The sequence below is a fragment of the Adiantum capillus-veneris genome, chromosome 22 (assembly GCF_014529385.1).
Source record: "Adiantum capillus-veneris isolate H3 chromosome 22, ASM1452938v2, whole genome shotgun sequence".
Lineage (NCBI taxonomy): Eukaryota > Viridiplantae > Streptophyta > Polypodiopsida > Polypodiales > Pteridaceae > Adiantum > Adiantum capillus-veneris.
Window position 1 is genome coordinate 12,829,690 of NC_140952.1, and position 13,231 is coordinate 12,842,920.

Genomic DNA, 13,231 nt, shown 5'->3' on the forward strand with positions numbered 1-13,231 from the left:
ATGGAAGCGCGCACTCTTCTCGAAGGCGTGGCCGCGACTTGGTTCATCCAGCAACCGGAGGACGTGAAAAGTGACTGGGGTATGCTCAAATCTTTACTAATTCAAAATTTTGCTCACCAGAACATTACCCAGAGTGCTTTACAACAACTGCATGTTTTAAAACAACAACAATTAGAGCCTGTCGCCCAATTTTCTGTCAAAATGAATCAACTGCTTCTTCGCGCCGACCCTACTATGTCTGAGGAAATGAAACTCTTCTTTCTTTGGCCTCGTCTGCGACATTACATTTCTCGACGTGTTCGTGATCAAGGCCCTACTTCATTTCATGCGGCTATTCAAATTGCACAACGCATTGAAGGTACATTGTAATCTGACATTTCTACTGTGTTAACATCACAACCTTCTGCTCAAAGATCTGCAGGTTACTCACATCCGACACCCATGGATATTGATATTCAAAATGCTCAAATCAACTCAAGGCCGGTCAACTCCAGGAGAGCATTACCTGATCGTGATGCTCAAGGACGTCCCAAGTGTTTTTATTGCAACACATATGGCCACATTAGGCGGCATTGTCGTCGGCTCCAAGCAACTCAACAACATCAAAATGCACAAATTCAACGGGCTGATGCTGCTACCCTGGCAGAACTGCCGGAAAACATCTAGGCGGGACGGTGGTGGAAGAGCATCACCCGCATATTCAAGCAGCAGCATCTTCCGGGCGCATGGTGTGTTCATTGCCAGTTCAAATCGAGGACACATCACATGAGGCACTTCTAGATTCTGGGAGTACAATCTCTTCTATTAGTCAGGAGCTAGTCCAGCGATTAGGCCTTCTCACCAGCACAGCTCCTCCAATCACTGTGTTGTTTGGAGACAACAATCAAAAGTATCATTCCCACTCACAAGTTTTTTGCACATTCACAATAGCCCACAAACAATTCACTCATGCATTTTATGTTTTGCCTAGACAGTTGTTTCCCCTTACATTAGGTTGTGACTGGTTTGTTAAGACCAAAGCTCAATCACACTTTGATTCTCAGCATTTAATTTTGCCAAACACAGTTCCCCTTTCAATGTTTTGCTCACATCAAGGGCCAAATTTTGTGCATGCACAGTATGTTGTTGTAGATCGAGATACACGTCTTCGTGACGTCCGCATAATGCTACATCAATTTCCCAAACTGTTTAGGACACATAATTCCCCAATCAATCTTCCTATCACGCATCGTATCAATACCAGTGATGCTCCCCCAGTACGCATGGCCTCTCGCCGTAGGTCTCCTTTAGAGAAACAACGCATCAGTCTGGCAGTCCAAGATATGCTCAGAAAGGGAGTAATTAAACCCTCATGTAGTGATTGGGTCTCCGAACCCCATTTGGTTCGGAAGGAAGATGGCAGTTACAGATTTTGTATTGACTTTCGGCCGCTTAACAAAGTCACCATCCATGATCTTTACCCCTTACCTAGAATAGATGACCTGTTGGATCAACTGGGAAAATCGCAATACTTCACATCCCTTGACCTGGCCTCCGGGTATTGGCAAATCCCTTTGCACGCATCTGACGCCCACAAAACTGCTTTCCGAACACCTATGGGTTTGTACGAATTTACAAGAATGCCGTTTGGTCTATCTGATGCAGGAAGCTCGTTCCAGAGAACAGCCAATAATATCTTTGGCGATCTCATCGAACAAGGCGTGGTCTTAGTGTATTTAGACGACATTCTCATCCACACACAGAGTTGGGACCAGCACCTAGAAGTATTGCGGGAAGTCTTGAAGAGAATTCAGGACTACAAACTCCAGTTGCAATTCAAAAAGTGTAAGTGGGGCAGCACCAGGCTTACATTTCTGGGTTTTATCATCTCCGCAGCAGGCATACAGATGGATCCTTCAAAAATAGTTGCCATTCAGGATTACCCTCCTCCAACTACAGTTAAAACACTCCAAAGTTTTCTAGGAATGGCTAATTTTGCCCTGCGTTTTGTCCCCAACTTGGCTTCCATAACCTATCCTCTTCGACGACTGCTCAAAAAGAATACTAGGTACAATTGGACATCAACATGTCAGCAAAGTTTTGAAAAGCTCAAGCACGTCATAAAGGAAGCAGCTCTTTTGGCTCACCCCGATTTCCAAAAGCCATTTAAGCTTCAGACAGATGCGTCAAATCAGGGTTTAGGAGCAGTGCTCCTCCAGCAAGATGATCTCTTGCGATGGCAACCTATTTCATTCATCAGTCGGTCCCTTACACAGGCTGAGGCTAACTACTCGACAACTGAAAAGGAGTTTCTCGCCATAGTTTGGGCTTTTCACAAGCTACATCCTTACCTTCATGGGACGCAGGTAATGGTCGAAACAGATCACAAGCCTCTCATTCATCTGTTGCAAAAGCACCACCCTCCTAGGCGATTACTACGCTGGGCTCTTGCTTTGCAGGAGTATCGGTTCTCCATCAGCTATTGCAAAGGCATCCACAATTTCGTGGCTGATGGGCTTTCTAGGGCTGAACACCAAGCAGCACAATTCACCCCCCCTCCAGCAAATCTACCAGTAGCACTCAATCAGATGGCTGCCTTGCAACAGCAAGACCCCGAAATTCAGCATATACTCCAAAAGCTACGGTCAGCACAGTCCACAAACCATCAGCAAAGTTTTATGGTATTCGATCAGGTTTTACACTATGTTTCTGAGGGTCAACAGCCGCGGATTGTGGTGCCTATTGCATTACAACCTCTCTATTTACAATTTTATCACGCTCATCCCATTTCAGGGCATCTAGGCTTTCACAAGGTTTTAGAAAAGCTGCGCCTACACTATTATTGGCCAAAGATGAGGCAGTCAATCTCCGACTTCCTTCAAAGATGTGAGACATGTCAAAGCACTAAATCTCCCCCTCGGAATACAGGACAGCTAACCCCAATAGTGGTCAGTGAAGCATTTGAGCTGGTGGGCTGGGATCTACTGGGCCCTTTCCCAACATCTGTTACAGGTAATCGCTATATTCTCGTCATCACAGAATACTTAACCAGGTGGTGTGAGGCAATTGCGCTCCCAGATGCAACTGCATCTACAATCGCTACAGCACTCTTACAGAAGCTTATTTTCAGCCATGGATGTCCTAGACAACTCTTATCTAATCAAGGAACACAATTCAAGAGTGAAGTCCTCGCGATTCTAACAAAAAGTCTGGGAGTAGCTCAACTCTTTGCTTCCCCATATCACCCTTAGACTAATGGTTTAACAGAGCGTTTAAATCGCTCACTCAAGCAAGTAATTGCTGCATTTGTAGATCCTTTGCATCAAGACTGGGATCAAGTGTTGCCGTTTGCAGTACATGCATACAACACTTCAGTCCAGGCTTCCACACGAGTTAGTCCTTTTAGAGCTTTGTATGGGCGCGATCCTCGCCTTCCTCCTAATATGGAAACATTACAACTCACACCATCCAAAGCAGATGCGGTTGACTGGCTACATTATCTCCAGCAGCAACAACCTCTTCTCCGTAGAGCCCTTCTTCACAATTTACACATAGCACAAACCCGTCAGAAAAAAGCTTATGATGAAGGCCGGATCTTGGTGGAATACCCAGTGAATGCTTTAGTACTACTGTACTACCCCATCCGACGCCCGGGTTTGAGTGAATCTTTGTTACACCGTTGGGTTGGGCCCTACAAAATCCTGCACAGGCTCCGCACCAACACCTATAGATTGCAGCGATTGTCTAACAACCGTATCACCACTTCTCACATCACGCGCATGAAGCCTTATCACGCCCCTTCACAGACGTGATGACCCTCTTCTTCTGTTTTTGGGGGGAGGTGTGGAGTAAGTCCACCTGGCAGTACCGGCCAGTGCTGATGTAAGCCTATAAGGCAAGAAAGTGTATCTTGATGTAGGGGGTACATGCTATATAGGAAAGAACGCGGGCCTGAACGAGGGCAGAGGTTTTGAGTCCAATCTTGAGATCAAACGCACTGTGTATTCCACAATATTATGACTGCCACTATTGTCGGTATTGCCTATGAGCTGGCAGGGCGCGTGATCATTGCGACTTTTTGCGCGGACATTTTAATCCGAGATCTGGACTCTGGCCCTAAAGGTCCCGCGCCGGCGCGGTATAGTTTAGGACCATGTCCCTGTTGGATTAACAAATTAGAAAGAAAACATATTTATGGGTTTAGGGGAGTTGATGCAGCTGCTAAACGACAAGAAATGACACTAGAATCTGACGAGAAGGTGCACGTTCCACCACCTGTCCCCCTTTGGAGTTGCTGTAGCTTGCGGCCCAGATGAAGGATATAAAAATACATTTTCCCTTATGGTAAAAATAAGGGCAAACTTGAAATTCTCCCGTTTTTAGGTCAAGATTTGAAGCTTTTGCCAGTAATAACACTAAAACTTCTGGAAATTTGGCCACAAAACTGTAGTCGCGCACCACTCAAGCTGGGGCCAACACATGGTCACACCGGGAGAGATACAATGCTGATGAGGTGTGATCTAGAAATGATAGCTAGTGCATGACGACGGTGGAAACACAGAATGTCCAAGGGCCAAATAAGCTCCTTTTTTTATCCCCTCTTCCTTCTCTGCCAAAGTTGGGACACTCCATGAAACTATCCCGCGCCGACGCGGGATAGTTTCATGGAGTGTCCCAACTTTAGTAGAGAAGGAAGAGGGACGATGTGTGATCGAGAAACTGCAGTGAATTATGGCGTTATGATCTTGGCCACAAAATTTTGGTCGTGCACCACTCAATTAGGGGCCATCATCAAGGGCATCTAACCAGGAGAAAGCTGCAGCAGATGAGGTCAATGGCATCATGATCCTGAAACTATAGCTAGTCGCGTACCACTCATGAAACGAGGCCAGTACCGAGGGCATGATCGAGAGAGAGAGAGAGAGAGAGAGAGAGAGAGAGAGAGAGAGAGAGAGAGAGAGAGAGAGAGAGAGAGAGAGAGAGAGAGAGAGAGAGAGAGAGAGAGAGAGAGAGAGAGAGAGAGAGAGAGAGTCATGATCCGAAGCTCCAACTACCAGGGCCATGCTGCATAATGCAGGCACGACCACGCGGTGGGCTAGGCGCACGGGCAGCTCCTGATGCAGGAACTGCGCTGACTGCATCAGAATGAGCCATTGAAGCAGCATTCAGGAAAAATGTGTCTCAGCTTAACATCGTCTCTCTCTCTTTCTCTCTATCTCTCTCTCCACCTCGATGCACATAGAGTTGTGCCGCCCTCCTTCAAGTATTGGCAGAGGCATCTCCTAAAGCTCTTCCTCCCCTTTTACCACACACACAGAGAGCGCCATTCTGCCCTCGTCTATATTTTATGTGCTTTTGTAGTAAACCACGCTCGCATGCGTTGATCCCTGGAGAAAATCCCTGCACTTCACATCCCCCCGCCCATGCCCCGCTGCAGTTGGGTCTGGTGATACTTCTGCCCCCCTCGTATTGCACACACAACCTCGGATGCATGGTGTCCATATTGACTCCTTTCTCTGGGTGCATGGGAGCCAAGAAAGGGAGAGAAAAAGAGAGTTCACACACTCAAATATGTCCCCCCTGGTGATCTAGAAACAGATACCACCGCCTTCGGCCTTTGCATTTAACTCTTGAAGACTAAGTTGTCTTTAGAATTGAAGTAGAATGCAAAGTGATTCCTCTTAATGAAGCCCCAAAAAATCGTTGAACCAAACTATTCGTGCGGTTTTCAATTTCAAAAATGGCAAGGGAAAAATAAAAACTTTCACCTCAAAATAGAGAAAAATAGTGTAAAAAAGCAAAAAAATAACCCATTGTTTTAAAATCTTCTCTTGGCAAATTCAAGGAACGAAATTTTGTATGTTTGGGAAAATGATTCCTCTCGAACAGTGCAGTGTAGGTGCAATACTAGAGCTTTATTAAGTTCTTGGCAGAGGCTCTTACTTTTAGAAAACAAAATAAACAAGGGCCACAAAGAGGGCCGAAACTATAGCCGCATCAGATGCAACTCACAAGGACTGGCCAAGTTAGACTTAGACCTTTTGTAGCCGGTCAAGGAGTCTAGAGGCAAAGCGTCAACAAAATTTTCCCTAAAGTTGACGATTCGCATTAGCTCAAAATGTTGTCCCCAGAAAAGGTCCGTGCTAGGGTTACCTCAAATTGGTGTGCAATAGGGTTACTAGGCACAAACTTAACTGTTATTTTGAATTTCACAAGAAAGATTCTAATCTTCTAGCAAAAAGATCAACCTTGTACACTCATATTTTTTTTTCTCTGCAAGAAGGTCACCCAAAACTTTACTGCTATATTATTTTCTTTGCAAGACGGTCATGTGAATGAATGGCTTGGCATATTACCATCATCGACCTTGCACATGCGGAAAAGGTTGTTGCTTATGTTTGACGGTCAATATCAGACAATCAGAGAGTAACCTCTCAAAGATAATTATTCTAAAATGAAAGATTTAAATTTTGCATTGTAGCCACTAGCATTGCTTAAGGAGCAACTAAAGCTTGAATGTGGCTGCAATGAAGCAAATAATTAAGTTGTTTTATTTGCTAGATCATGAGGTGTCATAGTACTACAAGGCTGAGGCCACTGAGAATCAAGATACATCTTTGGTTGGTTCCAAGATATCATCGATCATTTTTGAAGATGGAAGTATACAACCAGACCTTGAGAGCACCAAAAGTGTTCCTAAAATCATTGATGCTCTTCCATTGCAGATTAACCTATACGTTGCCTTTAAAAAAAAGAAGAAGGTTGTAGACGTTTTGGAAAAGCCAACTATATAAGATGGCTACATTGCTTAAGTGTTTCCTCCTAAAAAAAGAAAACTAGTCAACTATGTATTGAATGGAGTAGAGTTTTGATGGACATGCTTGGATAAAGTATGTAGCTTGTGGTAGTGTTTTGTTTTGGGGAGTGGTTTTAGATTTTCCTTATTTTGAAGAAGAAAGACATTGAATGAGTCTCACTAGAGAGCCAGACTAGTGCATACCCCAAGTAAGGGTATGTTGAATGCAGACAATGGGAAAGATGTATGTATTGATTTTTGTCAAATGCTAGAGTGCATTTGGACTTCTCTAGCAGTAATATACTACTTCCAAGAAAAAGATGCCTAAGAAGAAGAAATCATGTGTGATTTACTAGGAGCAAAGCTAGTAAAGCAAAGTAGTATTGGTGCCAAATGGGTTGCACTTTTCTAATGGCAGCACAATTGGTTTAGTTCAAAAGGGGGTGAATTATACCATGGACATTGCATTTTATTAGCTTAGATAGATTAGGTATTACGCATTGTGTATCAAGTTTTTGACTAGATTCGCTCGAAAAAATGACTCGCTCGGTTTTGTTTGCTCAGGATATGGATCTCCTCCTCTGACACAAGGCAATACCACCATCACACTGCTTAAGTTGTATACCCAAGTAATGATGCAACAGCTTCAAATCTTTCATCTTGAAAGTAGCATTCAAATCAGCCTTAAATTCAACAATATGTCTCTCATTTGGTCCAGTGAAAAGTATATCACCCTCACGCTCTACATACAATGTGCTTTCTATTGGACTATTACAAAAGCCTCGTTTGACCAAATGAATGTCATAATTCTCATATCAAGCACGAGGAGATTGCTTCAACCCATACAAAGCTTTCTTACATTTGCACACCTAATCTTCTGTCCGTAAATGGCAAAACCGTGAGGCTGTGTTACATAAACTTCCTCAAATATGTCACCATACAAGAAAGCAATAACAATGTTGGACTGATGTACATCCCAACCAAAATGAGCTGCCTATGCACATAGAAAATGCAGAATAGTCATACGATAAGTGGGAGCAAAAGCGTCTTCATAATCTATGCATTTTTGCTATGCATAACCCTTTGCAACAAGGCAAGCCTTATAGCGATCAATCTCACCATCCGGCTTGCATTTCAACTTGTAAACCCACTTCGTACCAATGTCCTTTTTTCCAGGAGGCAAATCACATAAATTCCACGCGTCATTTTCTATAAGTGCATCATATTTTGATTGCATGGTAGCCATTTAATTTTTTGAATTTTGTGTTTCATTAAAAGGTAGAGGTTCCTCAACATCACATAAGCTAGACACAACCAAAGCATAATAATTGGATGTGTAAGATGCATGGAAAGAACGTGAAAGAGTACGACTAGACAAAGTTGCATCCAATTTACTATCATGCAAAGTATGCACTAGCCCTTTAGGTATACCTATAGCCTACTCATTCTCAACCCTTTCCTCATCAAGTACATCATGTACATCTGCATCATCTTTGCTTTCAGCACTATAATCAACAAAAATACATTTGATAGCCTTGTCATCTAATTTTTTCTGTTGGGTTTGTGGCACCAAAGAATATGCCAAACAGCCAAAAACACGCATGTGCTCAATAGAAGGCTTTCTATCATGTCATGCTTCATATGGAGTCATGGACTGCAAAGATTTTGTAGGACATCTATTAATAAGTACATAAGTGGCACACATGATGGCTTCAAGACAAAACAAACGTGGCAAAGCTTGACTTTTGACTATACATCGTGCCATTTCCATAAGAAATCTGTTTTTCCTTTCAGAAACACCATTTTGCTGAGTTGATGAGGAACTATATATTGGTGTTTTATCCCACGACTAGCCAAAAATGCATGAAATTCATGAGACATATATTCCCCCCCTCAACCGGAATGGAGGGTGTCCATAGTACATCTCGAGACATTTTTAGCCATAGCCAAAAATTTCTTGAAGCACATAAACACTTCGGACTTTTCTTTAAGCAGATACACCCATGAATGCCTCAAGTAATCATCAATGAAATTCACGAAGTAAAGGTAATTGCCCAAGGACGGAGTTTGCATGGGCCCAAACATCACTATGCACAAGCTGCAACCTGCATGTGGCCCTAACCGAACGATCCTTTGGAAACTTTGAACGCTACATCTTACCCAAAATATAGCCTTCACAAACATGTTTGACAGCTGCTTCAAGAGGCGGCAAAGAAGCAATCATATCAGATTTGTGCAAACACAACAAACTGGCATAATTCAAATGCTTAAAACGTGCATGCCAAAGTTTTGCATCTGAAATAGCTTTAGAATCCACAGCAACATTTGCAAAATTCTACCCACACTTGTCGTACAAATTGAACTTATACATCCCATGCCATAAAATGCCAGATGCAACAATTTCAGAGTCACCAAAACTGAGATCATGTACTATAAATTTTTCATCCATAAATTTGACTACAAGTGCATATACAGACAAAAGATTCTTCTTGATCCTAGGTACATACAATGCATCAACAAGTGCATATACAGACAAAAGATTCTTCTTGATCCTAGGCACATACAATGCATCAATAAGTGTGAGAGAACTACCATTTGTAGCAGTAAGTACAATCTTTCTAACTCCCTGAAAAACTGGATAAGAGGCATTGTTGGCATAAGTGACTGAATTCCCATGAGGGATAGACTCAAGAGAGGTAAACAAAATCACAATGTGACGTAATGTTCTTTGTAGCACCACTGTCAAAATACCACACACGTGAATCTGTAGCAACTGAGCTACATGCATCATGGACAGAAGAATCATAAGTGAATTTTGCACTAAAAGCCCATTTTGCATCTACATCAATATCACAATCTCCTCTCACAGAAGACTTGACAATAGCTGCATTTGTAGTGGAATGAACATCTGTAGTGGAACCAACCTCTTTCTTCTGAGCCTCTTTGGCCTTTAACTTAGGAGACTGCTTGATCAAGTGATCATTAGATTTACAATAATGGCAACGTATCTTCTTTTTTCCCTTTTCACCAAAATTCCCAGATGAATTGATGCCAACAGAAGCATTAGGAACATGTGATTTACCACTCATAGAAGAACCATGAGAATTGGCTGCATTGCTGTTACCACCTTTTCTTTGAGCAACAATAAAGGCCTGTTCAATTTCACGATGTCTAGTCCTATTTGTTTTGGAAAGTGACTCTTACAACAACAATGTGCATAATGCATCAAACTTGAAAACTTCTGGATTTCCTTGGGTCATAAGTCTACAAGTACTAGCAAAAATCTGGTAAGTTTCTGGCAAAGCATCAAGAATAGTCTGCACAAGGGAACTGTCAGAAATGACTTTGCCTGCAAAAATAAGTTACTCATTGATATCCTTGACACCAATAAGGAAAGTGTCCATATTATCTTCCTCATGCATAATCTTCCACTCTAGGTCTTTACGCAACAATGAATTTTTTTGCCTCATTACGACTTGCATAAAGACCATCCAAAATATCCCTAGCCTATTTTGCAGATTTTGCTGAACGAATGTAAGGAGTAATAGTGCGCTTCACAGACAATGCAATTAATGCATGAGCCTACACATCTTTTACATCCCAATGAGCTTGCTTAGCCGTAGGCAAAACAGCTCTTGCAGCAGCAACCTTGCCACCAAAACCTACAGCATCCTCAACATCACCTGCATCCTCAGAACCAGCACGTACATCAATGCCCTGCAAAATATTCTAGGCACCCTTTGACACAAGGACATGTTGCCGCATATAAGGCCACATAGATTACTTGTCCCCATCCAATCTATCCTCAGTAGCAAACATCTTGAACACATTTGTGTTGTTGTCAGCCATGACAAATGTTGCACCTGATGTGAAAACTACCCCAAAAGAGGAGAAACGAAGCAGGAAAATGACATGCTATATAGCACAAACCGTAGAAGATTGTGAGAGACATGTTATGCAAAAAATGGCGCTGACAAAAATTCTACACAAAAGGATGAAACAACCTACTCAGTACCGCCTGTCGTGAAAACGGAGGTCAAAATGAGACCAATTCAGAAATCTGAAGTCGCGTAGCGGAGCGTGGCTCGACTCTCTCTCTCTCTCACACACACACTGAGCTTACACAGTACAGTACGCAGAGAACTGTTAGAAGGGTTATCTCCCAATACCTTAGTATTCACAAAGTATAGTTAGTATATACAAAGAGTTAGAGGTAAGTGAGTTAGGCGGGCGGCCGGCCATATCCGCATAAGAGGCCACTTGGGCTTTAATCCCAACAACCTCCCACTTAAAGTCCAATGTGGCACTTTAAGTAACTGTAAATCTATGAACATAAATGTACAAAGATTTACATGGCTGCCATCTATCCAATGCCCAATAACTCACGACAATGCACAAAGCCCTCTCCTGGAAGTCCCTTTGTGAGTAGATCAGCAGGATTGTCCTTGGTGTGGATCTTCAGCAATTGTATATGCTTGTCTTCAAGTACTTCCCTAATGAAGTGATATTTGACATCAATATGCTTAGTCTTCGAATGGAACACTGGATTCTTTGCCAATTGTATAGCACTTTGACTATCACAATATAACTCTGGCATATCTACTTTGATTCCCAAGTCTGCAACCAATCTACCAAGCCAAATAGCTTCTTTGCATGCCTCATTTGCTGCAACATACTCAGCTTCTGTAGTAGACTGCGTAACACAATCTTGTAATCGAGATCGCCATGATATGGCACCTCCAGCCAATGTAAAGACATAGCCTGATGTAGATCTCCTCTTATCCAAGTCTCCTGCATAATCTGAGTCAGTGTATCCTCTGACACTCAAATCCTGACTACCATAGCATATGCGCATACTCTTTGTATGTTTTAAGTATCTCATGATACCTTTCACTGCCTCCCAATGTTTCTTGCCGGGATTTGACATATATCTGCTAACCACTCCCACTGCAAATGCAATATCCGGACGTGTAGCAATCATTGCATACATCAAACTACCCACTGCAGACGCATATGGAATCTTATCCATTTCAGCCTTTTCTTCCTCAGACACAGGACAATCTTGTTTGCTAAGTTTCACATATGGTGGCAATGGAACACTCAATTCCTTTCCCTTCTCCATATTGAAACGTTGCAAAACCTTGTCAATATACTCTGTTTGAGATAACCAAATCAACTTCTTTGATCTGTCTCTCTCAATGCACATACCAAGTATATGACTTGCCTCACCCATGTCTTTCATGTCAAACGATTTTGCCATCTTTGACTTCAAAGCTGAAATTTCTTCCAAGTGTTTGCCAGCAATCAACATGTCATCCACATACAAAATAAGGATCAGCCAACTGCCATCCTTAGCCTTCTTTGTATATAGACAGTGATCAAACTCACTACGTTTGTAGCCTTGAGAAAGCATAAACTAGTGGAACTTATGGTACCATGCCCTCGGTGATTGTTTTAAGCCATAAAGACTCTTTAACAACTGGCATACCAAATGTTCCATGCCTTTCTCAACAAACCCTTCTGGCTGCTGCATGTAAATTTCCACATCTAAATCACCATGCAAGAACGCTGTCTTGACATCCATTTGGTGCAACACCAAATCCAATATAGCAACCAATGCAAGAAAGCATCTCAATGTAGTCATCTTGACCACTGGAGAGAAGACTTCATCAAAGTCAATGCCTTGTTCTTGCTTAAAGCCCTTGGCAACAAGCCTTGCTTTGTACTTTGGCTGACTATCATGAGCGGTGATCTTATACCTGTAAACCCATTTACAAGGTAGAGCCTTTTTGCCCTGTGGTAATTTAACCAACTTCCATGTCTAGTTTTTATGCAGAGCTGTCATCTCTGACTGCATGGCCAACTGCCATTTTTTCGAGTCAACCACTTGTAATGCTTCCTTGTAACAAGATGGTTCTCCGCAATCTGTGAGCATGACATAATTTAGAGATGGCACATAACCATCAGGTGGTTTGGAGACACGCTCAGAACGTCTCACCACAAATGATTCTGCCTCTCTAGCCACTATAGGCTGTTCCTGAGCCTGACCATGCTGTCTTGATGTGCTAGCACTAGGTTCATCTTCCCTGAAGACAACTCTTCTAATCTCCTCTTTCTTCTCTGGCTTAGCGTGAAACTTGGCTTCATTGAAATGCACATCATTGCTACGAATAAGCTTTCTGGACTCAGGATCCCAAAGCCGGTAACCCATCTCGCCCGATTCTCCGTAGCCAAGAAATATACACTTCTTGCTCTTTGGTTCTAACTTATTTCTGAACTCCTTAGGAATATGGCTATAAGCTTCACAACCAAAGACTCTGAGATGCTTATACGAAGGTGCCTTGCCTGTCCATAGCATCTCGGCCACTGCACTCTTATCCAGAACCCTACTAGGAGACCTGTTGATCAAATGGACTGCTGTAGCCACTGCTTTCGCCCAAAATCCATTAGGCAACT

The 13,231-nt window shown here is 42.6% G+C and overlaps 1 pseudogene; it reads left to right on the forward strand.

Annotated features, from left to right (window-relative positions):
- On the forward strand, positions 1–666 carry LOC147428928 (uncharacterized; annotated as a pseudogene).
- Positions 667–13,231: the final 12,565 nt, after the last annotated feature.